This window comes from Amia ocellicauda, chromosome 10 (genome assembly GCF_036373705.1).
Source record: "Amia ocellicauda isolate fAmiCal2 chromosome 10, fAmiCal2.hap1, whole genome shotgun sequence".
In the NCBI taxonomy this organism is placed as follows: Eukaryota; Metazoa; Chordata; class Actinopteri; order Amiiformes; family Amiidae; genus Amia; species Amia ocellicauda.
In genome coordinates, this window is record NC_089859.1 from 42,040,727 (window position 1) to 42,066,971 (window position 26,245).

At 45.8% G+C, this 26,245-nt stretch overlaps 24 non-coding genes and 41 pseudogenes across 24 annotated transcripts; all 65 read left to right on the forward strand.

The window, feature by feature from the left end:
- The first annotated feature begins 2,137 nt into the window (after positions 1–2,137).
- LOC136760826 (uncharacterized) lies at positions 2,138–2,256 on the forward strand (annotated as a pseudogene).
- A 223-nt stretch (positions 2,257–2,479) lies between these two features.
- Positions 2,480–2,598, forward strand: LOC136762596 (5S ribosomal RNA). Its single transcript, XR_010820790.1, has one exon. It is a non-coding gene; the product is annotated as a 5S ribosomal RNA (ribosomal RNA).
- Positions 2,599–2,816: 218 nt separating this feature from the next.
- LOC136761191 (uncharacterized) lies at positions 2,817–2,935 on the forward strand (annotated as a pseudogene).
- A 225-nt stretch (positions 2,936–3,160) lies between these two features.
- LOC136762667 (5S ribosomal RNA) lies at positions 3,161–3,279 on the forward strand. The gene has a single exon (XR_010820861.1). It is a non-coding gene; the product is annotated as a 5S ribosomal RNA (ribosomal RNA).
- A 210-nt stretch (positions 3,280–3,489) lies between these two features.
- On the forward strand, positions 3,490–3,608 carry LOC136761590 (uncharacterized; annotated as a pseudogene).
- Positions 3,609–3,818: 210 nt separating this feature from the next.
- On the forward strand, positions 3,819–3,937 carry LOC136761478 (uncharacterized; annotated as a pseudogene).
- Positions 3,938–4,163: 226 nt separating this feature from the next.
- On the forward strand, positions 4,164–4,282 carry LOC136762492 (5S ribosomal RNA). Its single transcript, XR_010820690.1, has one exon. It is a non-coding gene; the product is annotated as a 5S ribosomal RNA (ribosomal RNA).
- Positions 4,283–4,498: 216 nt separating this feature from the next.
- Positions 4,499–4,617, forward strand: LOC136761358 (uncharacterized; annotated as a pseudogene).
- Positions 4,618–4,827: 210 nt separating this feature from the next.
- LOC136761192 (uncharacterized) lies at positions 4,828–4,946 on the forward strand (annotated as a pseudogene).
- A 226-nt stretch (positions 4,947–5,172) lies between these two features.
- On the forward strand, positions 5,173–5,291 carry LOC136762481 (5S ribosomal RNA). The gene has a single exon (XR_010820679.1). It is a non-coding gene; the product is annotated as a 5S ribosomal RNA (ribosomal RNA).
- A 210-nt stretch (positions 5,292–5,501) lies between these two features.
- LOC136761678 (uncharacterized) lies at positions 5,502–5,620 on the forward strand (annotated as a pseudogene).
- Positions 5,621–5,829: 209 nt separating this feature from the next.
- LOC136762034 (5S ribosomal RNA) lies at positions 5,830–5,948 on the forward strand. The gene has a single exon (XR_010820426.1). It is a non-coding gene; the product is annotated as a 5S ribosomal RNA (ribosomal RNA).
- Positions 5,949–6,167: 219 nt separating this feature from the next.
- Positions 6,168–6,286, forward strand: LOC136761086 (uncharacterized; annotated as a pseudogene).
- Positions 6,287–6,841: 555 nt separating this feature from the next.
- Positions 6,842–6,959, forward strand: LOC136762681 (5S ribosomal RNA). The gene has a single exon (XR_010820874.1). It is a non-coding gene; the product is annotated as a 5S ribosomal RNA (ribosomal RNA).
- A 552-nt stretch (positions 6,960–7,511) lies between these two features.
- Positions 7,512–7,630, forward strand: LOC136762522 (5S ribosomal RNA). Its single transcript, XR_010820719.1, has one exon. It is a non-coding gene; the product is annotated as a 5S ribosomal RNA (ribosomal RNA).
- Positions 7,631–7,846: 216 nt separating this feature from the next.
- On the forward strand, positions 7,847–7,965 carry LOC136762469 (5S ribosomal RNA). The gene has a single exon (XR_010820667.1). It is a non-coding gene; the product is annotated as a 5S ribosomal RNA (ribosomal RNA).
- Positions 7,966–8,176: 211 nt separating this feature from the next.
- On the forward strand, positions 8,177–8,295 carry LOC136761917 (uncharacterized; annotated as a pseudogene).
- A 224-nt stretch (positions 8,296–8,519) lies between these two features.
- On the forward strand, positions 8,520–8,638 carry LOC136761027 (uncharacterized; annotated as a pseudogene).
- A 210-nt stretch (positions 8,639–8,848) lies between these two features.
- Positions 8,849–8,967, forward strand: LOC136762029 (uncharacterized; annotated as a pseudogene).
- A 227-nt stretch (positions 8,968–9,194) lies between these two features.
- On the forward strand, positions 9,195–9,313 carry LOC136762602 (5S ribosomal RNA). Its single transcript, XR_010820796.1, has one exon. It is a non-coding gene; the product is annotated as a 5S ribosomal RNA (ribosomal RNA).
- A 225-nt stretch (positions 9,314–9,538) lies between these two features.
- LOC136761089 (uncharacterized) lies at positions 9,539–9,657 on the forward strand (annotated as a pseudogene).
- A 216-nt stretch (positions 9,658–9,873) lies between these two features.
- Positions 9,874–9,992, forward strand: LOC136760727 (5S ribosomal RNA). Its single transcript, XR_010820282.1, has one exon. It is a non-coding gene; the product is annotated as a 5S ribosomal RNA (ribosomal RNA).
- Positions 9,993–10,202: 210 nt separating this feature from the next.
- Positions 10,203–10,321, forward strand: LOC136761658 (uncharacterized; annotated as a pseudogene).
- Positions 10,322–10,541: 220 nt separating this feature from the next.
- On the forward strand, positions 10,542–10,660 carry LOC136761890 (uncharacterized; annotated as a pseudogene).
- Positions 10,661–10,877: 217 nt separating this feature from the next.
- LOC136762512 (5S ribosomal RNA) lies at positions 10,878–10,996 on the forward strand. The gene has a single exon (XR_010820709.1). It is a non-coding gene; the product is annotated as a 5S ribosomal RNA (ribosomal RNA).
- A 221-nt stretch (positions 10,997–11,217) lies between these two features.
- Positions 11,218–11,336, forward strand: LOC136761395 (uncharacterized; annotated as a pseudogene).
- Positions 11,337–11,551: 215 nt separating this feature from the next.
- On the forward strand, positions 11,552–11,670 carry LOC136762517 (5S ribosomal RNA). Its single transcript, XR_010820714.1, has one exon. It is a non-coding gene; the product is annotated as a 5S ribosomal RNA (ribosomal RNA).
- A 210-nt stretch (positions 11,671–11,880) lies between these two features.
- Positions 11,881–11,999, forward strand: LOC136761396 (uncharacterized; annotated as a pseudogene).
- A 211-nt stretch (positions 12,000–12,210) lies between these two features.
- LOC136761466 (uncharacterized) lies at positions 12,211–12,329 on the forward strand (annotated as a pseudogene).
- Positions 12,330–12,539: 210 nt separating this feature from the next.
- On the forward strand, positions 12,540–12,658 carry LOC136762470 (5S ribosomal RNA). The gene has a single exon (XR_010820668.1). It is a non-coding gene; the product is annotated as a 5S ribosomal RNA (ribosomal RNA).
- A 221-nt stretch (positions 12,659–12,879) lies between these two features.
- On the forward strand, positions 12,880–12,998 carry LOC136761397 (uncharacterized; annotated as a pseudogene).
- A 215-nt stretch (positions 12,999–13,213) lies between these two features.
- Positions 13,214–13,332, forward strand: LOC136762506 (5S ribosomal RNA). The gene has a single exon (XR_010820703.1). It is a non-coding gene; the product is annotated as a 5S ribosomal RNA (ribosomal RNA).
- A 210-nt stretch (positions 13,333–13,542) lies between these two features.
- LOC136761398 (uncharacterized) lies at positions 13,543–13,661 on the forward strand (annotated as a pseudogene).
- Positions 13,662–13,887: 226 nt separating this feature from the next.
- LOC136761357 (5S ribosomal RNA) lies at positions 13,888–14,006 on the forward strand. The gene has a single exon (XR_010820347.1). It is a non-coding gene; the product is annotated as a 5S ribosomal RNA (ribosomal RNA).
- Positions 14,007–14,223: 217 nt separating this feature from the next.
- Positions 14,224–14,342, forward strand: LOC136761328 (uncharacterized; annotated as a pseudogene).
- Positions 14,343–14,558: 216 nt separating this feature from the next.
- LOC136762524 (5S ribosomal RNA) lies at positions 14,559–14,677 on the forward strand. The gene has a single exon (XR_010820721.1). It is a non-coding gene; the product is annotated as a 5S ribosomal RNA (ribosomal RNA).
- Positions 14,678–14,886: 209 nt separating this feature from the next.
- LOC136761399 (uncharacterized) lies at positions 14,887–15,005 on the forward strand (annotated as a pseudogene).
- Positions 15,006–15,557: 552 nt separating this feature from the next.
- Positions 15,558–15,676, forward strand: LOC136761720 (uncharacterized; annotated as a pseudogene).
- Positions 15,677–15,890: 214 nt separating this feature from the next.
- LOC136761076 (uncharacterized) lies at positions 15,891–16,009 on the forward strand (annotated as a pseudogene).
- Positions 16,010–16,224: 215 nt separating this feature from the next.
- Positions 16,225–16,343, forward strand: LOC136762213 (uncharacterized; annotated as a pseudogene).
- Positions 16,344–16,564: 221 nt separating this feature from the next.
- LOC136762520 (5S ribosomal RNA) lies at positions 16,565–16,683 on the forward strand. Its single transcript, XR_010820717.1, has one exon. It is a non-coding gene; the product is annotated as a 5S ribosomal RNA (ribosomal RNA).
- A 554-nt stretch (positions 16,684–17,237) lies between these two features.
- On the forward strand, positions 17,238–17,356 carry LOC136761963 (uncharacterized; annotated as a pseudogene).
- Positions 17,357–17,571: 215 nt separating this feature from the next.
- LOC136762574 (5S ribosomal RNA) lies at positions 17,572–17,690 on the forward strand. The gene has a single exon (XR_010820770.1). It is a non-coding gene; the product is annotated as a 5S ribosomal RNA (ribosomal RNA).
- A 216-nt stretch (positions 17,691–17,906) lies between these two features.
- On the forward strand, positions 17,907–18,025 carry LOC136761292 (uncharacterized; annotated as a pseudogene).
- Positions 18,026–18,235: 210 nt separating this feature from the next.
- Positions 18,236–18,354, forward strand: LOC136761273 (uncharacterized; annotated as a pseudogene).
- Positions 18,355–18,579: 225 nt separating this feature from the next.
- LOC136760821 (5S ribosomal RNA) lies at positions 18,580–18,698 on the forward strand. The gene has a single exon (XR_010820291.1). It is a non-coding gene; the product is annotated as a 5S ribosomal RNA (ribosomal RNA).
- Positions 18,699–18,914: 216 nt separating this feature from the next.
- On the forward strand, positions 18,915–19,033 carry LOC136761194 (uncharacterized; annotated as a pseudogene).
- A 225-nt stretch (positions 19,034–19,258) lies between these two features.
- LOC136762472 (5S ribosomal RNA) lies at positions 19,259–19,377 on the forward strand. Its single transcript, XR_010820670.1, has one exon. It is a non-coding gene; the product is annotated as a 5S ribosomal RNA (ribosomal RNA).
- Positions 19,378–19,587: 210 nt separating this feature from the next.
- LOC136761449 (uncharacterized) lies at positions 19,588–19,706 on the forward strand (annotated as a pseudogene).
- A 225-nt stretch (positions 19,707–19,931) lies between these two features.
- On the forward strand, positions 19,932–20,050 carry LOC136760833 (5S ribosomal RNA). The gene has a single exon (XR_010820293.1). It is a non-coding gene; the product is annotated as a 5S ribosomal RNA (ribosomal RNA).
- Positions 20,051–20,266: 216 nt separating this feature from the next.
- Positions 20,267–20,385, forward strand: LOC136761359 (uncharacterized; annotated as a pseudogene).
- Positions 20,386–20,595: 210 nt separating this feature from the next.
- LOC136761195 (uncharacterized) lies at positions 20,596–20,714 on the forward strand (annotated as a pseudogene).
- Positions 20,715–20,939: 225 nt separating this feature from the next.
- LOC136762473 (5S ribosomal RNA) lies at positions 20,940–21,058 on the forward strand. The gene has a single exon (XR_010820671.1). It is a non-coding gene; the product is annotated as a 5S ribosomal RNA (ribosomal RNA).
- Positions 21,059–21,268: 210 nt separating this feature from the next.
- On the forward strand, positions 21,269–21,387 carry LOC136762555 (5S ribosomal RNA). The gene has a single exon (XR_010820751.1). It is a non-coding gene; the product is annotated as a 5S ribosomal RNA (ribosomal RNA).
- Positions 21,388–21,603: 216 nt separating this feature from the next.
- Positions 21,604–21,722, forward strand: LOC136761493 (uncharacterized; annotated as a pseudogene).
- A 210-nt stretch (positions 21,723–21,932) lies between these two features.
- On the forward strand, positions 21,933–22,051 carry LOC136761680 (uncharacterized; annotated as a pseudogene).
- A 215-nt stretch (positions 22,052–22,266) lies between these two features.
- On the forward strand, positions 22,267–22,385 carry LOC136762145 (uncharacterized; annotated as a pseudogene).
- Positions 22,386–22,607: 222 nt separating this feature from the next.
- On the forward strand, positions 22,608–22,726 carry LOC136760625 (5S ribosomal RNA). Its single transcript, XR_010820244.1, has one exon. It is a non-coding gene; the product is annotated as a 5S ribosomal RNA (ribosomal RNA).
- A 220-nt stretch (positions 22,727–22,946) lies between these two features.
- On the forward strand, positions 22,947–23,065 carry LOC136761864 (uncharacterized; annotated as a pseudogene).
- Positions 23,066–23,281: 216 nt separating this feature from the next.
- Positions 23,282–23,400, forward strand: LOC136761067 (uncharacterized; annotated as a pseudogene).
- Positions 23,401–23,615: 215 nt separating this feature from the next.
- Positions 23,616–23,734, forward strand: LOC136761830 (uncharacterized; annotated as a pseudogene).
- Positions 23,735–23,950: 216 nt separating this feature from the next.
- LOC136761294 (uncharacterized) lies at positions 23,951–24,069 on the forward strand (annotated as a pseudogene).
- Positions 24,070–24,284: 215 nt separating this feature from the next.
- Positions 24,285–24,403, forward strand: LOC136761133 (uncharacterized; annotated as a pseudogene).
- A 215-nt stretch (positions 24,404–24,618) lies between these two features.
- On the forward strand, positions 24,619–24,737 carry LOC136761074 (uncharacterized; annotated as a pseudogene).
- Positions 24,738–24,958: 221 nt separating this feature from the next.
- On the forward strand, positions 24,959–25,077 carry LOC136761343 (uncharacterized; annotated as a pseudogene).
- The last annotated feature ends 1,168 nt before the right edge of the window (positions 25,078–26,245 follow it).

Below are 26,245 nucleotides of genomic sequence, written 5' to 3' on the forward strand. Positions count from 1 at the left end.
CACCATGATGGTCCCGTTGTGGTATACATTAAAAGTGAGCATCACACTGTCTGTGTCTTTCTCTACCAGCACTGAGATCTGCCTGCCTCTGCTAATGCCCCTCTTGTTGTTATTGGGGTATGTCTGGCACAGGGTTTTGTGAAAGGCGGTGTAGAACAGTAGATTGTTCTTGACCCTGTTTTCTCCTTTACCGGTGTAGTCTAGGATGAGGGTCTCAGGAGATGCTCTCATCACAGCTTGTTTGTAGTCCTTCTTAGCCTGTGCAGAGCGAATGTCTTCAGGGTATCGGATTTCAAAAGGCAGCTCTGCAGTCAGACTGCTGTTCGATAGATTTCTATCAGTCTCAGTGGCAGTTGGGCTCTCTCCTACTGTCACTCTATTCAAATCGGAGCTCTGCATTTTCATTGGCTGAGTCAACTACTGAGAATGCTTATTTATTTTATTAATACATATTTTTTTGTTTAATTATTTGTCTCTTACCTCCAATTCTTGTCTTCAGCTTTTCTTTTCTGACTTTTCTTCCTGAACTGTCTCTCTGCTTTCTTCTTTTTGTGTTTCTCTTAAAATTATTATTTTTTGAATACTTTTTCTTCTGAATTTCTATTCCATGTCTTCTGTGTATGTTTATAGTGCTATATATTCATTTGTAAATCACAAATTAAATCCGCTTATGTATAAAAACAAATGTTTTTTAGGAGCTCATATTCCTCTCTCTCTCTCTCTCTCTCTCTCTCTCTCTCTCTCTCAATTCATTTCATTTGTATTGTCAAAGCAATTGGACATACATACACATACATACATATACACTCACCTAAAGGATTATTAGGAACACCTGTTCAATTTCTCATTAATGCAATTATCTAATCAACCAATCACATGGCAGTTGCTTCAATGCATTTAGGGGTGTGGTCCTGGTCAAGACAATCTCCTGAACTCCAAACTGAATGTCTGAATGGGAATGAAAGGTGATTTAAGCAATTTTGAGCGTGGCATGGTTGTTGGTGCCAGACGGGCCGGTCTGAGTATTTCACAATCTGCTCAGTTACTGGGATTTTCACGCACAACCATTTCTAGGGTTTACAAAGAATGGTGTGAAAAGGGAAAAACATCCAGTATGCGGCAGTCCTGTGGGCGAAAATGCCTTGTTGATGCAAGAGGTCAGAGGAGAATGGGCCGACTGATTCAAGCTGATAGAAGAGCAACTTTGACTGAAATAACCACTAGTTACAAACGAGGTATGCAGCAAAGCATTTGTGAAGCCACAACACGTACAACCTTGAGGCGGATGGGCTACAACAGCAGAAGACCCCACCGGGTACCACTCATCTCCACTACAAATAGGAAAAAGAGGTGAGACATTCAGATGGTAGAGTCAGAATTTGGCGTAAACAGAATGAGAACATGGATCCATCATGTCTTGTTACCACTGTGCAGGCTGGTGGTGGTGGTGTAATGGTGTGGGGGATGTCTTCTTGGCACACTTTAGGCCCCTTAGTACCAATTGGGCATCGTTTAAATGCTACGGCCTACCTGAGCATTGTTTCTGACCATGTCCATCCCTTTTTGACCACCATGTACCCATCCTCTGATGGCTACTTCCAGCAGGATAATGCACCATGTCACAAAGGTCGAATCATTTCAAATTGGTTTCTTGAACATGACAATGAGTTCACTGTACTAAACTGGCCCCCACAGTCACCAGATCTCAACCCAATGGAGCATCTTTGGGATGTGGTGGAACGGGAGCTTCGTGCCCTGGATGTGCATCCCACAAATCTCCATCAACTGCAAGATGCTATCCTATCAATATGGGCCAACATTTCTAAAGAATGCTTTCAGCACCTTGTTGAAGCAATGCCACGTAGAATTAAAGCAGTTCTGAAGGCGAAAGGGGGTCAAACACAGTATTAGTATGGTGTTCCTAATAATCCTTTAGGTGAGTTCATCGTAGCTCTTAATACTCTCTTTCTGTCTGGAGGAGATATAATTGAAGTATTGTACACGTACCCGGCTACTTTCAACACCCATTGCTGCACTGATATTTTTCCCTCCATTTTTCTTTATCCATTTTTTTTTTGCTGGAAGTTCCGTCAATACCCGTCAGCCTTTAAGAGACATCATGCAGCCAGGCCTCTTGGCTTGCGGCCACACCGTCCTGAACGCGCCCAATCTCATCAGATCTCGGAAGCTAAACGGGGCAGGTCCTGGTCAGTACTTGGATGGGTGACCTCCTGGAAATACCAGGTGCTGCTAGCTTTTTCGTCTCCTGGGTAACTTTATCGTAGCTCTTAATACTCTCTTTCAGTCTGCAGGAGATATAATTGAAGAATTGTACACGTACCCGGCTACTGTCAACACCCTTTGCTGCACTGATATTTTTCCATCCATTTTTCTTTTTTCTTTTTTTGTTTTTTTTTTTGCTGGAAGTTCCGTCAATACCCGCCAACCTTTAAGAGACATCATGCAGCCAGGCCTTTCGGCTTGTGGCCACACTGTCCTGAACGCGCCCGATCTCGTCAGATCTCGGAAGCTAAACGGGGCAGGGCCTGGTCAGTACTTGGATGGGAGACCTCCTAGAAATACCAGGTGCTGCAAGCTTTTTACGTCTCCTGGGTAACTTCATCGTAGCTCTTAATACTCTCTTTCTGTCTCCAGGAGATATAATTGAAGAATTGTACACGTACCCGGCTACTTTCAACACCCTTTCCTGCACTGATATTTTTACCTCCATTTTTCTATTTTTTTTTTTTTTTTTTTCTGGAAATTCCGTCAATACCCGCCAGCCTTTAAGAGACATCATGCAGCCAGGCATCTCGGCTTGCGGCCACACCATCCTGAACGCGCCCGATCTCGTCAGATCTCGGAAGCTAAACGGGGCAGGACCTGGTCAGTACATGAATGTGAGACCTCCTGGAAATACCTGGTGCTGCAAGCTTTTACTTCTCCTGGGTAACTTTATCGTAGCTCTTAATACTCTCTATCTGTCTGGAGGAGATATAATTGAAGTATTGTACACGTACCCGGCTACTTTCAAAACCCATTACTGCACTGATATTTTTCCCTCCATTTTTCTTTTTCTTTTTCTTTTTTTTTTTTTTTTGCTGGAAGTTCCGTCAATACCCGCCAGCCATTAAGAGACATCATGTAGCCAGGCCTCTCGGCTTGCGGCCACACCGTCCTGAATGCGCCCGATCTCGTCAGATCTCGGAAGCTAAACGGGGCAGGGCCTGGTCAGTACTTGGATGGGAGACCTACTAGAAATACCAGGTGCTGCAAACTTTTTACGTCTCCTGGGTAACTTCATCGTAGCTCTTAATACTCTCTTTCTGTCTCCAGGAGATATAATTGAAGAATTGTACACGTACCCGGCTACTTTCAACACCCTTTGCTGCACTGGTATATTTCCCTCTATTTTTCTTTTTTTTTTTTGCTGGAAATTCCGACAATACCCGCTAGCCTTTAAGAGACATCATGCAGCCAGACATCTCGGCTTGCGGCCACACCGTCCTGAACGCGCCCGATCTTGTCAGATCTCGGAAGCTAAACGGGGCAGGACCTGGTCAGTACTTAAATGTGAGACCTCCTGGAAATACCAGGTGCTGCCAGCTTTTTACGTCTCCTGGGGAACTTCATCGTAGCTCTTAATACTCTCTTTCTGTCTGGAGAAGATATAATTGAAGAATTGTACACGTACCCGGCTACTTTCAACACCCTGTGCTGCACTGGTATATTTCCCTCTATTTTTCTTTTTTTTTTTTGCTGGCAGTTCCGTCAATACCCGCCAGCCTTTAAGAGACATCATGCAGCCAGGCATCTCGGCTTGCGGCCACACCATCCTGAACGCGCCCGATCTCGTCAGATCTCGGAAGCTAAACGGGGCAGGACCTGGTCGGTACATGAATGTGAGACCTCCTGGAAATACCTGGTGCTGCAAGCTTTTACGTCTCCTGGGTAACTTTATCGTAGCTCTTAATACTCTCTATCTGTCTGGAGGAGATATAATTGAAGTATTGTACACGTACCCGGCTACTTTCAAAACCCATTACTGGACTGATATTTTTCCCTCCATTTTTCTTTTTCTTTTTTTTTTTTTTTTTTTTTTTGCTGGAAGTTCCGTCAATACCCGCCAGCCATTAAGAGACATCATGTAGCCAGGCTTCTCGGCTTGCGGCCACACCGTCCTGAATGCGCCCGATCTCGTCAGATCTTGGAAGCTAAACGGGGCAGGGCCTGGTCAGTACTTGGATGGGAGACCTCCTAGAAATACCAGGTGCTGCAAGCTTTTTACGTCTCCTGGGTAACTTCATCGTAGCTCTTAATACTCTCTTTCTGTCTGGAGGAGATATAATTGAAGAATTGTACACGTACTAGGCTACTTTCAACAGCCTTTGCTGCACTGATATTTTTCCCTCCATTTTTCTTTTTATTTTATTTTTTTGCTGGAAGTTCCGTCAATATCCGCCAGCCTTTAAGAGACATCATGCAGCCAGGCCTCTTGGCTTGTAGTCACACCGTCCTGAACGCGCCCGATCATATCAGATTTCGGAAGCTAAACGGGGCAGGGCCTGGTCAGTACTTGGATGTGTGACCTCCTGGAAATACCAGGTGCTGCAAGCTTTTTACGTCTCCTGGGTAACTTCATCGTAGCTCTTAATACTCTCTTTCTTTCTCCAGGAGATATAATTGAAGAATTGTACACGTACCCGACTACTTTCAACACCCTGTGCTGCACTGGTATATTTCCCTCTATTTTTCTTTTTTTTTTTTGCTGGCAGTTCCGTCAATACCCGCCAGCCTTTAAGAGACATCATGCAGCCAGGCATCTCGGCTTGCGGCCACACCATCCTGAACGCGCCCGATCTCGTCAGATCTCGGAAGCTAAACGGGGCAGGACCTGGTCAGTACATGAATGTGAGACCTCCTGGAAATACCTGGTGCTGCAAGCTTTTACTTCTCCTGGGTAACTTTATCGTAGCTCTTAATACTCTCTATCTGTCTGGAGGAGATATAATTGAAGTATTGTACACGTACCCGGCTACTTTCAAAACCCATTACTGCACTGATATTTTTCCCTCCATTTTTCTTTTTCTTTTTTTTTTTTTTTTTTTTTTTGCTGGAAGTTCCGTCAATACCCGCCAGCCATTAAGAGACATCATGTAGCCAGGCCTCTCGGCTTGCGGCCACACCGTCCTGAATGCGCCCGATCTCGTCAGATCTCGGAAGCTAAACGGGGCAGGGCCTGGTCAGTACTTGGATGGGAGACCTCCTAGAAATACCAGGTGCTGCCAGCTTTTTACGTCTCCTGGGGAACTTCATCGTAGCTCTTAATACTCTCTTTCTGTCTGGAGAAGATATAATTGAAGAATTGTACACGTACCCGGCTACTTTCAACACCCTTTGCTGCACTGGTATTTTTCCCTCTATTTTTCTTTTTTTTTTTTTCCGGCAGTTCCGTCAATACCCGCCAGCCTTTAAGAGACATCATGCAGCCAGGCATCTCGGCTTGCGGCCACACCATCCTGAACGCGCCCGATCTCGTCAGATCTCGGAAGCTAAACGGGGCAGGACCTGGTCAGTACATGAATGTGAGACCTCCTGGAAATACCTCGTGCTGCAAGCTTTTACGTCTCCTGGGTAACTTTATCGTAGCTCTTAATACTCTCTATCTGTCTGGAGGAGATTTAATTGAAGTATTGTACACGTACCCAGCTACTGTCAACACCCTTTGCTGCACTGATATTTTTCCATCCATTTTTTTTTTTTTTTTTTGCTGGAAGTTCCGTCAATACCCGCCAACCTTTAAGAGACATCATGCAGCCAGGCCTTTCGGCTTGTGGCCACACCGTCCTGAATGCGCCCGATCTCGTCAGATCTCGGAAGCTAAACGGGGCAGGGCCTGGTCAGTACTTGGATGGGAGACCTCCTAGAAATACCAGGTGCTGCAAGCTTTTTACGTCTCCTGGGTAACTTCATCGTAGCTCTTAATACTCTCTTTCTGTCTCCAGGAGATATAATTGAAGAATTGTACACGTACCCGGCTACTTTCAACACCCTTTCCTGCACTGATATTTTTCCCTCCATTTTTCTATTTTTTTTTTTTTTTTTTTGCTGGAAATTCCGTCAATACCCGCCAGCCTTTAAGAGACGTCATGCAGCCAGACATCTCGGCTTGCGGCCACACCGTCCTGAACGCGCCCGATCTCGTCAGATCTCGGAAGCTAAACGGGGCAGGACCTGTTCAGTACTTGAATGTGAGACCTCCTGGAAATACCTGGTGCTGCAAGCTTTTACGTCTCCTGGGTAACTTTATCGTAGCTCTTAATACTCTCTATCTGTCTGGAGGAGATATAATTGAAGAATTGTACACGTACCTGGCTACCTTCAACACGCTTTGCTGCACTGATATTTTTCTCCACATTTTTCTTTTTTCTTTTGTTTCTTGCTGGAAGTTCCATCAATACCCTCCAGCCTTTAAGAGACATCATGCAGCCAGGCCTCTTGGCTTGAGGCCACACCGTCCTGAAGATGCAAAATCTCGTCAGATCTCGGAAGAAAAACTGGGCAGGGTCTGGTCAGTAATTGGATGGGTGACCTCCTGGAAATACCAGGTGCTGAAAGCTTTTTACATCTCCTGGGTAACTTCAGCGTAGCTCTTAATACTCTCATTCAGTCTGGAGGAGATATAATTGAAGAATTGTACATGTACCCGGCTACTTTCAACACCCTGTTCTGCACTGATATTTTTCCCTCCATTTTTCTATTTATTTATTTTTTATTTTTTGCTGGAAGTTCCGTCAATACCCGCCAGCCTTTAAGAGACATCATGCAGCCAGGCCTCTTGGCTTGCGGCCACACCGTCCTGAACGCGCCCGATCTCATCAGATTTCGGAAGCTAACGGGGCAGGGCCTGGTCAGTACTTGGATGGGTGACCTCCTGGAAATACCAGGTGCTGCAAGCTTTTTACGTCTCCTGGGTAACTTCATCATAGCTCTTAATACTCTCTTTCAGTCTGTAGGAGATATTATTGAAGAATTGTACACGTACCCGGCTACTTTCAAAACCCTTTGCTGCACTATTTTTCCCTCCATTTTTCTTTTTTCTTTTTTTTTTTGCTGTAAGTTCCGTCAATACCCGCCAGCCTTAAAGAGACATCATGCAGCCGTGCCTCTCGGCTTTCGGCCACACCGTCCTGAATGCGCATGATATCGTCAGATCTCGGAAGCTAAACGGGGCAGGACCTGGTCAGTACTTGAATGTGAGACCTCCTGGAAATACCAGGTGCTGCAAACTTTTACGTCTCCTGGGTAACTTTATCGTAGCTCTTAATACTCTCTTTCAGTCTGCAGGAGATATAATTGAAGAATTGTACACGTACCCGGCTACTTTCAACACCCTTTCCTGCACTGATATTTTTCCCTCCATTTTTCTATTTTTTTTTTTTTTTTTTTTTGCTGGAAGTTCCGTCAATACCCGCCAACCTTTAAGAGACATCATGCAGCCAGGCCTTTCGGCTTGTGGCCACACCGTCCTGAATGCGCCCGATCTCCTCAGATCTCGGAAGCTAAACGGGGCAGGGCCTGGTCAGTACTTGGATGGGAGACCTCCTAGAAATACCAGGTGCTGCAAGCTTTTTACGTCTCCTGGGTAACTTCATCGTAACTCTTAATACTCTCTATCTGTCTGAAGGAGATATAATTGAAGTATTGTACACGTACCCAGCTACTGTCAACACCATTTGCTGCACTGATATTTTTCCATCCATTTTTCTTTTTTTTTTTTTTTTTTGCTGGAAGTTCCGTCAATACCCGCCAACCTTTAAGAGACATCATGTAGCCAGGCCTCTTGGCTTGCGGCCACACCGTCCTGAATGCGCCCGATCTCGTCAGATCTCGAAAGCTAAACGGGGCAGGGCCTGGTCAGTACTTGGATGGGAGACCTCCTAGAAATACCAGGTGCTGCAAGCTTTTTACGTCTCCTGGGTAACTTCATCGTAGCTCTTAATACTCTCTTTCTGTCTCCAGGAGATATAATTGAAGAATTGTACACGTACCCGGCTACTTTCAACACCCTTTGCTGCACTGGTATATTTCCCTCTATTTTTCTTTTTTTTTTTTTGCTGGCAGTTCTGTCAATACCCGCCAGCCTTTAAGAGACATCATGCAGCCAGGCATCTCGGCTTGCGGCCACACCATCCTGAACGCGCCCGATCTCGTCAGATCTCGGAAGCTAAACGGGGCAGGACCTGGTCAGTACATGATAGTGAGACCTCCTGGAAATACCTAGTGCTGCAAGCTTTTACGTCTCCTGGGTAACTTTATCGTAGCTCTTAATACTCTCTCTCTGTCTGGAGGAGATATAATTGAAGTATTGTACACGTACCCGGCTACTGTCAACACCCTTTGCTGCACTGATATTTTTCCATCCATTTTTCTTTTTTCTTTTTTTCTTTTATTTTTTTGCTGGAAGTTCCGTCAATACCCGCCAACCTTTAAGAGACATCATGCAGCCAGGGCTTTCGGCTTGTGGACACACCGTCCTGAATGCGCCCGATCTCGTCAGATCTCGGAAGCTAAACGGTGCAGGGCCTGGTCAGTACTTGGATGGGAGACCTCCTAGAAATACCAGGTGCTGCAAGCCTTTTACGTCTCCTGGGTAACTTCATCGTAGCTCTTAATACTCTCTTTCTGTCTCCAGGAGATATAATTGAAGAATTGTACACGTACTAGGCTACTTTCAACACCCTTTGCTGCACTGGTATATTTCCCTCTATTTTTCTTTTTTTTTTTTCCTGGCAGTTCCGTCAATACCCGCCAGCCTTTAAGAGACATCATGCAGCCAGGCGTCTCGGCTTGCGACCACACCATCCTTAACTCGCCCGATCTCGTCAGATCTCGGAAGCTAAACGGGGCAGGACCTGGTCGGTACATGAATGTGAGACCTCCTGGAAATACCTGGTGCTGCAAGCTTTTACGTCTCCTGGGTAACTTTATCGTAGCTCTTAATACTCTCTATTTGTCTGGAGGAGATATAATTGAAGTATTGTACACGTACCCAGCTACTGTCAACATCCTTTGCTGCACTGATATTTTTCCATCCATTTTTCTTTTTTTTTTTTTTTTTTTTTTTTTTTTTTGCTGGCAGTTTCGTCAATACCCGCCAGCCTTTAAGAGACATCATGCAGCCAGGGCTTTCGGCTTGCGGCCACACCGTCCTGAACGCGCCCGATCTCGTCAGATCTCGGAAGCTAAACGGTGCAGGGCCTGGTCAGTACTTGGATGGGAGACCTCCTAGAAATACCAGGTGCTGCAAGCTTTTTACGTCTCCTGGGTAACTTCATCGTAACTCTTAATACTCTCTATCTGTCTGGAGGAGATATAATTGAAGTATTGTACACGTACCCAGCTACTGTCAACACCATTTGCTGCACTGATATTTTTCCATCCATTTTTCTTTTTTCTTTTTTTCTTTTATTTTTTTGCTGGAAGTTCCGTCAATACCCGCCAACCTTTCAGAGACATCATGCAGCCAGGGCTTTCGGCTTGTGGACACACCGTCCTGAATGCGCCCGATCTCGTCAGATCTCGGAAGCTAAACGGTGCAGGGCCTGGTCAGTACTTGGATGGGAGACCTCCTAGAAATACCAGGTGCTGCAAGCTTTTTACGTCTCCTGGGTAACTTTATCGTAGCTCTTAATACTCTCTATCTGTCTGGAGGAGATATAATTGAAGTATTGTACACGTACCCAGCTACTGTCAACATCCTTTGCTGCACTGATATTTTTCCATCCATTTTTCTTTTTTTTTTTTTTTTCTGCTGGAAGTTCCGTCAATACCCGCCAACCTTTAAGAGACATAATGCAGCCAGGCCTCTCGGCTTGCGGCCACACCGTCCTGAATGCGCCCGATCTCGTCAGATCTCGGAAGCTAAACGGGGCAGGGCCTGGTCAGTACTTGGATGGGGGACCTCCTAGAAATACCAGGTGCTGCAAGCCTTTTACGTCTCCTGGGTAACTTCATCGTAGCTCTTAATACTCTCTTTCTGTCTCCAGGAGATATAATTGAAGAATTGTACACGTACTAGGCTGCTTTCAACACCCTTTGCTGCACTGGTATATTTCCCTCTATTTTTCTTTTTTTTTTTTCCTGGCAGTTCCGTCAATACCCGCCAGCCTTTAAGAGACATCATGCAGCCAGGCGTCTCGGCTTGCGGCCACACCATCCTGAACTCGCCCGATCTCGTCAGATCTCGGAAGCTAAACGGGGCAGGACCTGGTCGGTACATGAATGTGAGACCTCCTGGAAATACCTGGTGCTGCAAGCTTTTACGTCTCCTGGGTAACTTTATCGTAGCTCTTAATACTCTCTATTTGTCTGGAGGAGATATAATTGAAGTATTGTACACGTACCCAGCTACTGTCAACACCCATTGCTGCACTGATATTTTTCCATCCATTTTTTTTTTTTTTTTTTTTTTTTTTTTTGCTTGAAGTTCTGTCAATACCCGCCAACCTTTAAGAGACATCATGCAGCCAGGCGTCTCGGCTTGCGGCCACACCATCCTGAACTCGCCCGATCTCGTCAGATCTTGGAAGCTAAACGGGGCAGGACCTGGTCGGTACATGAATGTGAGACCTCCTGGAAATACCTGGTGCTGCAAGCTTTTACGTCTCCTGGGTAACTTTATCGTAGCTCTTAATACTCTCTATCTGTCTGGATGGAGATATAATTGAAGTATTGTACACGTACCCAGCTACTGTCAACACCCTTTGCTGCACTGATATTTTTCCATCCATTTTTCTTTTTTTTTTTTTTTTTCTGCTGGAAGTTCCGTCAATACCCGCCAACCTTTAAGAGACATAATGCAGCCAGGCCTCTGGGCTTGCGGCCACACCGTCCTGAATGCGCCCGATCTCGTCAGATCTCGGAAGCTAAACGGGGCAGGGCCTGGTCAGTACTTGGATGGGAGACCTCCTAGAAATACCAGGTGCTGCAAGCCTTTTACGTCTCCTGGGTAACTTCATCGTAGCTCTTAATACTCTCTATCTGTCCAGAGGAGATATAATTTAAGTATTGTACACGTACCCAGCTACTGTCAACACCCTTTGCTGCACTGATATTTTTCCATCCATTTTTTTTTTTTTTTTTTTTTTTTTTTTTGCTTGAAGTTCTGTCAATACCCGCCAACCTTTAAGAGACATCATGCAGCCAGGCATCTCGGCTTGCGGCCACACCATCCTGAACGTGCCCGATCTCGTCAGATCTCGGAAGCTAAACGGGGCAGGACCTGGTCAGTACATGAATGTGAGACCTCCTGGAAATACCTGGTGCTGCAAGCTTTTACGTCTCCTGGGTAACTTTATCGTAGCTCTTAATACTCTCTATCTGTCTGGAGGAGATATAATTGAAGTATTGTACACGTACCCAGCTACTGTCAACATCCTTTGCTGCACTGATATTTTTCCATCCATTTTTCTTTTTTTTTTTTTTTTCTGCTGGAAGTTCCGTCAATACCCGCCAACCTTTAAGAGACATAATGCAGCCAGGCCTCTCGGCTTGCGGCCACACCGTCCTGAATGCGCCCGATCTCGTCAGATATCGGAAGCTAAACGGGGCAGGGCCTGGTCAGTACTTGGATGGGAGACCTCCTAGAAATACCAGGTGCTGCAAGCCTTTTACGTCTCCTGGGTAACTTCATCGTAGCTCTTAATACTCTCTTTCTGTCTCCAGGAGATATAATTGAAGAATTGTACACGTACTAGGCTACTTTCAACACCCTTTGCTGCACTGGTATATTTCCCTCTATTTTTCTTTTTTTTTTTTGCTGGCAGTTCCGTCAATACCCGCCAGCCTTTAAGAGACATCATGCAGCCAGGCATCTCGGCTTGCGGCCACACCATCCTGAACGTGCCCGATCTCGTCAGATCTCGGAAGCTAAACGGGGCAGGACCTGGTCAGTACATGAATGTGAGACCTCCTGGAAATACCTGGTGCTGCAAGCTTTTACGTCTCCTGGGTAACTTTATCGTAGCTCTTAATACTCTCTATCTGTCTGGAGGAGATATAATTGAAGTATTGTACACGTACCCAGCTTCTGTCAACATCCTTTGCTGCACTGATATTTTTCCATCCATTTTTTTTTTTTTTTTTTTTGCTGGCAGTTCCGTCAATACCCGCCAGCCTTTAAGAGACATCATGCAGCCAGGGCTTTCGGCTTGCGGCCACACCGTCCTGAACGCGCCCGATCTCGTCAGATCTCGGAAGCTAAACGGTGCAGGGCCTGGTCAGTACTTAAATGTGAGACCTCCTGGAAATACCAGGTGCTGCCAGCTTTTTACGTCTCCTGGGTAACTTCATCGTAGCTCTTAATACTCTCTTTCTGTCTGGAGAAGATATAATTGAAGAATTGTACACGTACCCGGCTACTTTCAACACCCTTTGCTGCACTGGTATTTTTCCCTCTATTTTTCTTTTTTTTTTTTGCTGGCAGTTCCGTCAATACCCGCCAGCCTTTAAGAGACATCATGCAGCCAGGCATCTTGGCGTGCGGCCACACCATCCTGAACGCGCCCGATCTCGTCAGATCTCGGAAGCTAAACGGGGCAGGGCCTGGTCAGTACTTGGATGGGAGACCTCCTAGAAATACCAGGTGCTGCAAGCCTTTTACGTCTCCTGGGTAACTTCATCGTAGCTCTTAATACTCTCTATCTGTCCAGAGGAGATATAATTTAAGTATTGTACACGTACCCAGCTACTGTCAACACCCTTTGCTGCACTGATATTTTTCGATCCATTTTTTTTTTTTTATTTATTTTTTTTTTTGCTTGAAGTTCTGTCAATACCCGCCAACCTTTAACAGACATCATGCAGCCAGGCATCTCGGCTTGCGGCCACACCATCCTGAACGTGCCCGATCTCGTCAGATCTCGGAAGCTAAACGGGGCAGGACCTGGTCAGTACATGAATGTGAGACCTCCTGGAAATACCTGGTGCTGCAAGCTTTTACGTCTCCTGGGTAACTTTATCGTAGCTTTTAATACTCTCTATCTGTCTGGAGGAGATATAATTGAAGTATTGTACACGTACCCAGCTACTGTCAACATCCTTTGCTGCACTGATATTTTTCCATCCATTTTTCTTTTTTTTTTTTTTTTCTGCTGGAAGTTCCGTCAATACCCGCCAACCTTTAAGAGACATAATGCAGCCAGGCCTCTCTGCTTGCGGCCACACCGTCCTGAATGCGCCCGATCTCGTCAGATCTCGGAAGCTAAACGGGGCAGGGCCTGGTCAGTACTTGGATGGGAGACCTCCTAGATATACCAGGTGCTGCAAGCCTTTTACGTCTCCTGGGTAACTTCATCGTAGCTCTTAATACTCTCTTTCTGTCTCCAGGAGATATAATTGAAGAATTGTACACGTACTAGGCTACTTTCAACACCCTTTGCTGCACTGGTATATTTCCCTCTATTTTTCTTTTTTTTTTTTGCTGGCAGTTCCGTCAATACCCGCCAGCCTTTAAGAGACATCATGCAGCCAGGCATCTCGGCTTGCGGCCACACCATCCTGAACGTGCCCGATCTCGTCAGATCTCGGAAGCTAAACGGGGCAGGACCTGGTCAGTACATGAATGTGAGACCTCCTGGAAATACCTGGTGCTGCAAGCTTTTACGTCTCCTGGGTAACTTTATCGTAGCTCTAAATACTCTCTATCTGTCTGGAGGAGATATAATTGAAGTATTGTACACGTACCCAGCTACTGTCAACATCCTTTGCTGCACTGATATTTTTCCATCCATTTTTCTTTTTTTTTTTTTTTTTTTTTTTTTTTTTGCTGGCAGTTCCGTCAATACCCGCCAGCCTTTAAGAGACATCATGCAGCCAGGGCTTTCGGCTTGCGGCCACACCGTCCTGAACGCGCCCGATCTCGTCAGATCTCGGAAGCTAAACGGGGCAGGGCCTGGTCAGTACTTGGATGGGAGACCTCCTAGAAATACCAGGTGCTGCAAGCTTTTTACGTCTCCTGGGTAACTTTATCGTAGGTCTTAATACTCTCTATCTGTCTGGAGGAGATATAATTGAAGTATTGTACACGTACCCAGCTACTGTCAACACCCTTTGCTGCACTGATATTTTTCCATCCATTTTTCTTTTTTTTTTTTTTTTTCTGCTGGAAGTTCCGTCAATACCCGCCAACCTTTAAGAGACATCATGCAGCCAGGCATCTCGGCTTGCGGCCACACCATCCTGAACGTGCCCGATCTCGTCAGATCTCGGAAGCTAAACGGGGCAGGACCTGGTCAGTACATGAATGTGAGACCTCCTGGAAATACCAGGTGCTGCAAGCCTTTTACGTCTCCTGGGTAACTTTATCGTAGCTCTTAATACTCTCTATCTGTCTGGAGGAGATATAATTGAAGTATTGTACACGTACCCTGCTACTGTCAACATCCTTTGCTGCACTGATATTTTTCCATCCATTTTTCTTTTTTTTTTTTTTTTCTGCTGGAAGTTCCGTCAATACCCGCCAACCTTTAAGAGACATAATGCAGCCAGGCCTCTCGGCTTGCGGCCACACCGTCCTGAATGCGCCCGATCTCGTCAGATCTCGGAAGCTAAACGGGGCAGGGCCTGGTCAGTACTTGGATGGGAGACCTCCTAGAAATACCAGGTGCTGCAAGCCTTTTACGTCTCCTGGGTAACTTCATCGTAGCTCTTAATACTCTCTTTCTGTCTCCAGGAGATATAATTGAAGAATTGTACACGTACTAGGCTACTTTCAACACCCTTTGCTGCACTGGTATATTTCCCTCAATTTTTCTTTTTTTTTTTGCTGGCAGTTCCGTCAATACCCGCCAGCCTTTAAGAGACATCATGCAGCCAGGCATCTCGGCTTGCGGCCACACCATCCTGAACGTGCCCGATCTCGTCAGATCTCGGAAGCTAAACGGGGCAGGACCTGGTCAGTACATGAATGTGAGACCTCCTGGAAATACCTGGTGCTGCAAGCTTTTACGTCTCCTGGGTAACTTTATCGTAGCTCTTAATACTCTCTATCTGTCTGGAGGAGATATAATTGAAGTATTGTACACGTACCCAGCTACTGTCAACATCCTTTGCTGCACTGATATTTTTCCATCCATTTTTTTTTTTTTTTTTTTTTTTTTTTTTTTTGCTGGACGTTCCGTCAATACCCGCCAGCCTTTAAGAGACATCATGCAACCAGGCCTCTCGGTTTGCGGACACACAGTCCTGAACCCGCCCGATCTCGGAAGATCTCGGAAACTAAATGGGGCAGGGCCTGGTCAGTACTTGGATGGGAGACCTTCTGGAAATACCAGGTGCTGCCAGCTTTTTACGTCTCCTGGGGAACTTCATCGTAGCTCTTAATACTCTCTTTCTGTCTGGAGAATATATAATTGAAGAATTGTACACGTACCCGGCTACTTTCAACACCCTTTGCTGCACTGGTATTTTTCCCTCTATTTTTCTTTTTTTTTTTGGCTGGCAGTTCCGTCAATACCCGCCAGCCTTTAAGAGACATCATGCAGCCAGGCATCTCGGCTTGCAGCCACACCATCCTGAACGCGCCCGATCTCGTCAGATCTCGGAAGCTAAACGGGGCAGGACCTGGTCAGTACATGAATGTGAGACCTCCTGGAAATACCTCGTGCTGCAAGCTTTTACGTCTCCTGGGTAACTTTATCGTAGCTCTTAATACTCTCTATCTGTCTGGAGGAGATTTAATTGAAGTATTGTACACGTACCCAGCTACTGTCAACACCCTTTGCTGCACTGATATTTTTCCATCCATTTTTCTTTTTTTTTTTTTTTTTGCTGGAAGTTCCGTCAATACCCGCCAGCCTTTAAGAGACATCATGCAGCCAGACATCTCGGCTTGCGGCCACACCGTCCTGAACGCGCCCGATCTCGTCAGATCTCGGAAGCTAAACGGGGCAGGACCTGGTCAGTACTTGAATGTGAGACCTCCTGGAAATACCTGGTGCTGCAATCTTTTACGTCTCCTGGGTAACTTTATCGTAGCTCTTAATACTCTCTATCTGTCTGGAGGAGATATAATTGAAGAATTGTACACGTACCCAGCTACTGTCAACACCATTTGCTGCACTGATATTTTTCCCTCCATTTTTCTTTTTTCTTTTGTTTTTTGCTGGAAGTTCCATCAATACCCTCCAGCCTTTAAGACACATCATGCAGCCAGGCCTCTTGGCTTGAGGCCACACCGTCCTGAAGACGCAAGATCTCGTCAGATCTCGGAAGAGAAACTAGGCAGGGCCTGGTCAGTAATTGGATGGGTGACCTCCTGGAAATACCAGGTGCTGAAAGCTTTTTACATCTCCTGGGTAACTTCAGAGTAGCTCTTAATACTCTCATTCAGTCTGGAGGAGATATAATTGAAGAATTGTACATGTACCCGGCTACTTTCAACACCCTGTCCTGCACTGATATTTTTCCCTCCATTTTTCTATTTATTTATTTTTTATTTTTTGCTGGAAGTTCCGTCAATACCCGCTAGCCTTTAAGAGACATCATGCAGCCCGGCCTCTTGGCTTGCGGCCACACCGTCCTGAACACGCCCGATCTCGTCAGATCTCGGAAGCCAAACGGGGCAGGGCCTGGTCAGTACTTGGATGGGAGACCTCCTGGAAATACCAGGTGCTGCATGCTTTTTACGTCTCCTGGGAAACTTCATCGTAGCTCTTAATACTCTCTATCTGTCTGGAGGAGATATAATTGAAGTATTGTACACGTACCCGGCTACTTTCAACAGCCTTTGCTGCACTGATATTTTTCCCTCCATTTTTCTTTTTTCTTTTTTTTTTTGCTGGAAGTTCCGTCAATACCCGCCAGCCTTAAAAAGACATCATGCAGCGGGGCCTCTCGGCTTTTGGCCACACCGTCCTGAATGCGCATGATATCGTCAGATCTCGGAAGCTAAACGGGGCAGGAACTGGTCAGTACTTGAATGTGAGACCTCCTGGAAATACCAGGTGCTGCAAGCTTTTACGTCTCCTGGGTAACTTTATCGTAGCTCTTAATACTCTCTTTCAGTCTGCAGAAGATATAATTGAAGAATTGTACACGTACCCGGCTACTTTCAACACCCTTTCCTGCACTGATATTTTTCCCTCCATTTTTCTATTTTTTTTTTATTTTTTTTTGCTGGAAGTTCCGTCAATACCCGCCAACCTTTAAGAGACATCATGCAGCCAGGCCTTTCGGCTTGCGGCCACACCATCCTGAACTCGCCCGATCTCGTCAGATCTTGGAAGCTAAACGGGGAAGGACCTGGTCGGTACATGAATGTGAGACCTCCTGGAAATACCTGGTGCTGCAAGCTTTTACGTCTCCTGGGTAACTTTATCGTAGCTCTTAATACTCTCTATCTGTCTGGAGGAGATATATTTGAAGTATTGTACACGTACCCAGCTACTGTCAACACCCTTTGCTGCACTGATATTTTTCCATCCATTTTTCTTTTTTTTTTTTTTTTTTGCTGGAAGTTCCGTCAATACCCGCCAACCTTTAAGAGACATCATGCAGCCAGGCCTCTCGGCTTGCGGCCACACCGTCCTGATTGCGCCCGATCTCGTCAGATCTTGGAAGCTAAACGGGGCAGGGCCTGGTCAGTACTTGGATGGGAGACCTCCTAGAAATACCAGGTGCTGCAAGCCTTTTACGTCTCCTGGGTAACTTCATCGTAGCTCTTAATACTCTCTTTCTGTCTCCAGGAGATATAATTGAAGAATTGTACACGTACTAGGCTACTTTCAACACCCTTTGCTGCACTGATATTTTTCCCTCCATTTTTCTTTTTATTTTATTTTTTTGCTGGAAGTTCCGTCAATATCCGCCAGCCTTTAAGAGACATCATGCAGCCAGGCCTCTTGGCTTGTAGTCACACCGTCCTGAACGCGCCCGATCATATCAGATTTCGGAAGCTAAACGGGGCAGGGCCTGGTCAGTACTTGGATGTGTGATCTCCTGGAAATACCAGGTGCTGCAAGCTTTTTACTTCTCCTGGGTAACTTCATCGTAGCTCTTAATACTCTCTTTCTTTCTCCAGGAGATATAATTGAAGAATTGTACACGTACCCGGCTACTTTCAACACCCTGTGCTGCACTGGTATATTTCCCTCTATTTTTCTTTTTTTTTTTTGCTGGCAGTTCCGTCAATACCCGCCAGCCTTTAAGAGACATCATGCAGCCAGGCATCTCGGCTTGCGGCCACACCATCCTGAACGCGCCTGATCTCGTCAGATCTCAGAAGCTAAACGGGGCAGGACCTGGTCAGTACATGAATGTGAGACCTCCTGGAAATACCTGGTGCTGCAAGCTTTTACGTCTCCTGGGTAACTTTATCGTAGCTCTTAATACTCTCTATCTGTCTGGAGGAGATATAATTGAAGTATTGTACACGTACCCGGCTACTTTCAAAACCCATTACTGGACTGATATTTTTCCCTCCATTTTTCTTTTTCTTTTTTTTTTTTTTTTTTTTTTGCTGGAAGTTCCGTCAATACCCGCCAGCCATTAAGAGACATCATGTAGCCAGCCTTCTCGGCTTGCGGCCACACCGTCCTGAATGCGCCCGATCTCGTCAGATCTCGGAAGCTAAACGGGGCAGGGCCTGGTCAGTACTTGGATGGGAGACCTCCTAGAAATACCAGGTGCTGCAAGCTTTTTACGTCTCCTGGGTAACTTCATCGTAGCTCTTAATACTCTCTTTCTGTCTGGAGGAGATATAATTGAAGAATTGTACACGTACTAGGCTACTTTCAACAGCCTTTGCTGCACTGATATTTTTCCCTCCATTTTTCTTTTTATTTTATTTTTTTGCTGGCAGTTCCGTCAATACCCGCCAGCCTTTAAGAGACATCATGCAGCCAGGCATCTCGGCTTGCGGCCACACCATCCTGAACGCGCCCGATCTCGTCAGATCTCGGAAGCTAAACGGGGCAGGACCTGGTCAGTACATGAATGTGAGACCTCCTGGAAATACCTGGTGCTGCAAGCTTTTACTTCTCCTGGGTAACTTTATCGTAGCTCTTAATACTCTCTATCTGTCTGGAGGAGATATAATTGAAGTATTGTACACGTACCCGGCTACTTTCAAAACCCATTACTGCACTGATATTTTTCCCTCCATTTTTCTTTTTCTTTTTTTTTTTTTTTTTTTTTTGCTGGAAGTTCCGTCAATACCCGCCAGCCATTAAGAGACATCATGTAGCCAGGCCTCTCGGCTTGCGGCCACACCGTCCTGAATGCGCCCGATCTCGTCAGATCTCGGAAGCTAAACGGGGCAGGGCCTGGTCAGTACTTGGATGGGAGACCTCCTAGAAATACCAGGTGCTGCAAACTTTTTACGTCTCCTGGGTAACTTCATCGTAGCTCTTAATACTCTCTTTCTGTCTCCAGGAGATATAATTGAAGAATTGTACACGTACCCGGCTACTTTCAACACCCTTTGCTGCACTGGTATATTTTCCTCTATTTTTCTTTTTTTTTTTTGCTGGCAGTTCCGTCAATACCCGCCAGCCTTTAAGAGACATCATGCAGCCAGGCATCTCGGCTTGCGGCCACACCATCCTGAACGCGCCTGATCTCGTCAGATCTCGGAAGCTAAACGGGGCAGGACCTGGTCAGTACATGAATGTGAGACCTCCTGGAAATACCTGGTGCTGCAAGCTTTTACGTCTCCTGGGTAACTTTATCGTAGCTCTTAATACTCTCTATCTGTCTGGAGGAGATATAATTGAAGTATTGTACACGTACCCGGCTACTTTCAAAACCCATTACTGGACTGATATTTTTCCCTCCATTTTTCTTTTTCTTTTTTTTTTTTTTTTTTTTTTGCTGGAAGTTCCGTCAATACCCGCCAGCCATTAAGAGACATCATGTAGCCAGGCTCCTCGGCTTGCGGCCACACCGTCCTGAATGCGCCCGATCTCGTCAGATCTCGGAAGCTAAACGGGGCAGGGCCTGGTCAGTACTTGGATGGGAGACCTCCTAGAAATACCAGGTGCTGCAAGCTTTTTACGTCTCCTGGGTAACTTCATCGTAGCTCTTAATACTCTCTTTCTGTCTGGAGGAGATATAATTGAAGAATTGTACACGTACTAGGCTACTTTCAACAGCCTTTGCTGCACTGATATTTTTCCCTCCATTTTTCTTTTTATTTTATTTTTTTGCTGGAAGTTCCGTCAATATCCGCCAGCCTTTAAGAGACATCATGCAGCCAGGCCTCTTGGCTTGTAGTCACACCGTCCTGAACGCGCCCGATCATATCAGATTTCGGAAGCTAAACGGGGCAGGGCCTGGTCAGTACTTGGATGTGTGACCTCCTGGAAATACCAGGTGCTGCAAGCTTTTTACGTCTCCTGGGTAACTTCATCGTAGCTCTTAATACTCTCTTTCTTTCTCCAGGAGATATAATTGAAGAATTGTACACGTACCCGGCTACTTTCAACACCCTGTGCTGCACTGGTATATTTCCCTCTATTTTTCTTTTTTTTTTTTGCTGGCAGTTCCGTCAATACCCGCCAGCCTTTAAGAGACATCATGCAGCCAGGCATCTCGGCTTGCGGCCACACCATCCTGAACGCGCCCGATCTCGTCAGATCTCGGAAGCTAAACGGGGCAGGACCTGGTCAGTACATGAATGTGAGACCTCCTGGAAATACCTGGTGCTGCAAGCTTTTACTTCTCCTGGGTAACTTTATCGTAGCTCTTAATACTCTCTATCTGTCTGGAGGAGATATAATTGAAGTATTGTACACGTACCCGGCTACTTTCAAAACCCATTACTGCACTGATATTTTTCCCTCCATTTTTCTTTTTCTTTTTTTTTTTTTTTTTTTTTTGCTGGAAGTTCCGTCAATACCCGCCAGCCATTAAGAGACATCATGTAGCCAGGCCTCTCGGCTTGCGGCCACACCGTCCTGAATGCGCCCGATCTCGTCAGATCTCGGAAGCTAAACGGGGCAGGGCCTGGTCAGTACTTGGATGGGAGACCTCCTAGAAATACCAGGTGCTGCAAACTTTTTACGTCTCCTGGGTAACTTCATCGTAGCTCTTAATACTCTCTTTCTGTCTCCAGGAGATATAATTGAAGAATTGTACACGTACCCGGCTACTTTCAACACCCTTTGCTGCACTGGTATATTTCCCTCTATTTTTCTTTTTTTTTTTTGCTGGCAGTTCCGTCAATACCCGCCAGCCTTTAAGAGACATCATGCAGCCAGGCATCTTGGCTTGCGGCCACACCATCCTGAACGCGCCCGATCTCGTCAGATCTCGGAAGCTAAACGGGGCAGGGCCTGGTCAGTACTTGAATGGGAGACCTCCGAGAAATACCAGGTGCTGCAAGCCTTTTACGTCTCCTGGGTAACTTCATCGTAGCTCTTAATACTCTCTTTCTGTCTGGAGGAGATATAATTGAAGAATTGTACACGTACTAGGCTACTTTCAACACCCTTTGCTGCACTGATATTTTTCCCTCCATTTTTCTTTTTATTTTATTTTTTTGCTGGAAGTTCCATCAATATCCGCCAGCCTTTAAGAGACATCATGCAGCCAGGCCTCTTGGCTTGTAGTCACACCGTCCAGAACGCGCCCGATCATATCAGATTTCGGAAGCTAAACGGGGCAGGGCCTGCTCAGTACTTGGATGGGAGACCTCCTGGAAATACCAGGTGCTGCAAGCTTTTTACGTCTCCTGGGTAACTTCATCGTAGCTCTTAATTCTCTCTTTCTGTCTCCAGGAGATATAATTGAAGAATTGTACACGTACCCGGCTACTTTCAACACCCTTTGCTGCACTGGTATATTTCCCTCTATTTTTCTTTTTTTTTTTTGCTGGCAGTTCCGTCAATACCCGCCAGCCTTTAAGAGACATCATGCAGCCAGGCATCTCAGCTTGCGGCCACACCATCCTGAACGCGCCCGATCTCGTCAGATCTCGGAAGCTAAACGGGGCAGGACCTGGTCAGTACATGAATGTGAGACCTCCTGGAAATACCTCGTGCTGCAAGCTTTTACGTCTCCTGGGTAACTTTATCTTAGCTCTTAATACACTCTTTCTGTCTGGAGGAGATATAATTGAAGTATTGTACACGTACTCGGCTACTTTTAACACCCTTTGCTGCACTGATATTTTTCCCTCCATTTTTCTTTTTCTTTTTTCTTTTTTCTGGAAGATCCGTCAATATCCGCCAGCCTTTAAGAGACATCATGCAGCAAGGCCTCTTGGCTTGCGGCCACACCGTCCTGAACGCGCCCCATCTCGTCAGCTCTCGGAAGCTAAACTGGGCAGGGCCTGGTCATTACTTGAATGTGAGACCTTCTGGAAATTCCAGGCGCTGCAAGCTTTTTTCGTCACCTGGGGAACTTCGTCGTAGCTTTTAATACTCTCTTTCTGTCTGGAGGAGATTTAATTGAAGAATTGTACACGTACCCGGCTACTGTCAACACCCTTTGCTGCACTGATTTTTTTCCCTCCGTTTTTCTTTTTTTTTTTTTTTTTTTTATTTGCTGGAAGTTCCGTCAATACCCGCCAGCCTTTAAGAGACATCATGCAGCCAGGCCTCTCGGCTTGCGGCCACACCGTCCTGAACGCGCCCGATCTTGTCAGATCTCGGAAGCTGAACGGGGCAGGGCCTGGTCAGTACTTGGATGGGTGACCTCCTGGAAATACCAGGTGCTGCAAGCTTTTATCGTCACTTGGGTAACTTCATCGTAGCTCTTAATACTCTCTTTCTGTCTGGAGGAGATATAATTGAAGTATTGTACACGTACCCGGCTACTTTCAACACCCTTTCCTGCACTGATATTTTTCTCTCCATTTTTCTATTTTTTTTTTATTTTTTTTTCTTGGATGTTCCGTCAATACCCGCCAGCCTTTTAGAGACATCATGCAGCCAGGCCTCTTGGCTTTCGGCCACACCGTCATGAACGCGCCCGATCTCGTCAGATCTCGGAAGCTAAATGGGGCAGGGCCTGGTCAGTACTTCGATGGGTGACCTCCTGGAAATACAAGGTGCTGCAAGATTTTTACGTCTCCTGGGAAACTTCATCGTAGCTCTTTATACTCTCTTTCTGTCTGGAGGAGATATAATTGAAGAATTGTACACGTACCCGGCTACTTTCAAAACCCTTTGCTGCACTGATTTGTTTCTCTCCATTTTTCTTTTTTCTTATTTTTTTTGCTGGAAGTTCCATCAATACCCGCCAGCCTTTAAGAGACATCATGCAGCCAGGCCTCTTTGTTTGCGGCCACACCGTCCTGAACGTGCCCGATTTCGTCAGATCTCGGAAGCTGAACGGGGCAGGGCCTGATCAGTACTTGGATGGGAGACCTCCTGGAAATACCAGGTGCTGCAAGCTTCTTACGTCTCCTGGGTAACTTCATCATAGCTCTTAATACTCTCTTTCTGTCTGGAGGAGATATAATTGAAGAATTGTACACGTACCCGGCTACTTTCAACTCCCTTTGCTGCACTGAAATTTTTCACTCCATTTTTCTTTTTTCTTTTTTTTTTGCTGGCAGTTCCGTCAATACCCGCCAGCCTTTAAGAGACATCATGCAGCCAGGCCTCTCGGCTTGCGGCCACACCATCCTGAACGCGCCCAATCTCATCAGATCTCGGAAGCTAAACGGGGCAGTGTCTATTCTGTACTTGGATGGGAGACCTCCTGGAAATACCAGGTGCTGCAAGCTTCTTACGTCTCCTGGGTAACTTCATCATAGCTCTTAATACTCTCTTTCTGTCTGGAGGAGATATAATTGAAGAATTGTACACGTACCCGGCTACTTTCAACTCCCTTTGCTGCACTGATATTTTTCCCTCCATTTTTCTTTTTTCTTCTTTATTTTGCTGGAAGTTCTGTCAATATCCTCCAGCCTTTAAGAGACATCATGCAGCCAGGCATCTCGGCTTGTGGCCACACCATCATGAATGCGCACGATCTCGTCAGATCTCGGAAGCTAAACGGGGCAGGGCCTGGTCAGTACTTAGATGGGAGACCTCCTGGAGATACCAGGTGCTGCAAGCTTTTTACATCACTTGGGTAACTTCATCGTAGCTCTTCATACTCGCTTTCTGTCTGGAGGAGATATAATTGAAGTATTGTACACGTACCCAGCTACATTTAACACCCTTTGCTGCACTGATATTTTTCCCTCCATTTTTCTTATTTCTTTTTTTTTTGCTGGAACTTCCGTCAATACCCGCCAGCCTTTAAGAGACTTCATACATCCAGGCCTCTAGGTTTGCGGCCACACCGTCCTGAACGCGCCCGATCTCATCAGATCTCAGAAGCTAAACGGGGCAAGACCTGGTCAGTACTTGGATGGGAGACCTTCTGGAAATACCTGGTGCTGCAAGCTTTTTAGTCTCCTGAGTAACTTCATTGTAGCTCTTAATACTCTCTTTCTGTCAGGAGAAGATACAATTGAAGAAATGTACACGTACCCGGCAACTTTCAACACCCTTTGCTGCACTGATATTTTTCCCTCCATTTTTCATTTTTCTTTTTTTTTTTGCTGGAAGGTCCGTCAAAACCCGCCCGCCTTTAAGAGACATCATGCTGCCAGGCGTCTCGGCTTGCGGCCACGCCGTACTGAACGCGACCGATCTCATCAGATCTCGGAAGCTATACAGGGCAGGGCCTGGTCAGTACTTGGATGGGTGACCTCCTGGAAATACCAGGTGCTGCAAGCTTTATACGTCTCCTGGGTAACATCATCGTAGATCTTAATACTCTCTTTCTGTCTGGAGGAGATATAATTGAAGAAATGTACACGTTCCCGGCTACTTTCAACACCCTTTGCTGAACTGATATTTTTCCCTCCATTTTTTTATTTTTTTATTTTTTATTTTTTGCTGGAAATTCCGTCAATACCCGCCAGCCTTTAAGAGACATCATGCAGCCAGGCATCTCGGCTTGCGGCCACACCGTCCTGAACGTGCCCGGTCTCGTCAGACCTTGGAAACTAAACGGGCCAGGGCCTGGTTAGTACTTGGATGGGTGACCTCCAGGAAATACCAGGTGATGCAAGCTTTTTACGTCTCCTGGGTATCTTCATCGTAGCTCTTAATACTCTTTATCTGTCTGGAGGAGATATAATTGAAGTATTGTACACTTTGTCTTAGGGACAGTCTGGCTAGCAGTGACTGAGTGGTTGACAGACGACAAGCAACGGAATGTACGTCCTCTGTGATGTCATAGCAGTCAGCTGAGAGAGGCTCGTGATGTCATCGCTGAGCTGTCTGTCTGTCTGTCTGTCTCTCTCTCTCTCTTTCTCTCTCTCTCTCTCTCTCTCTCTTCCTCTCAATTCAATTCATTTGTATTGTCAAAGCAATTGGACATACATACATATATATATATATATATATATATATATATACATACATACATACATCCATACATGCTAGAAAGTCATTACTATGTTATCTTAAAGGCTAACTAAGCAGAACATATATCATTATAGAACAGAGTTCATAGGTCAACACATGGTTTTAGGGAACAGGCACGTAGGTCATACCGTTTGACAATGTCTCCAAGGTTCTCATCGTAAATAACAAACAGAAATCAAACTATCTTCTGGGCTGACCTTCTAGCTTGACCGTATCTTTCTTAAGTATACAAGAGAGAAAAACAGGTGTAAGAAAATAATTTCTAATTTTCCTTCTACACATATATACATACATACATACATATGTAGCGTTATGTTGGGTGTATTTGGATAAGAGCATTTGGGCTCTGAGCTGAAGCACTGATCTAAAGAAGACCTCTCCCCCCCCAAAGTTATCAGATTTCCTTAGCTCATCAGCTTGGAACTGGTTTGCATCAAAGTGACAGTTTTGGGGAGGATGGCACCGAGAAGAGGCCAAATAGTTTGGAATTCTGCTATGAGATGTCTGGAGAAAGGGGCCTGTAGGTGATAAAAACTCTTTGAAGTGGATGAGAGCCGAAATCCCGACATAGAGCTACGAACCCAGGCCAACCGGCATTTCCAAAAGATGGCATGGATTGACATCAGTCATAAATAAAGCCTCCCTCCAATAGGACACTGGGGGCTGAAACCGAAATCCAATCTCAAGAACTCAGGGACCAATCACCTACTGATCTGACAGACTATAAGGAACAGCGGACAGTCTTTCTCTCTCTCTCTCTCTCACCTGAACCAGAAACTCGCTGCCACAGCTCAACCTGTAGCTCTGTTGCC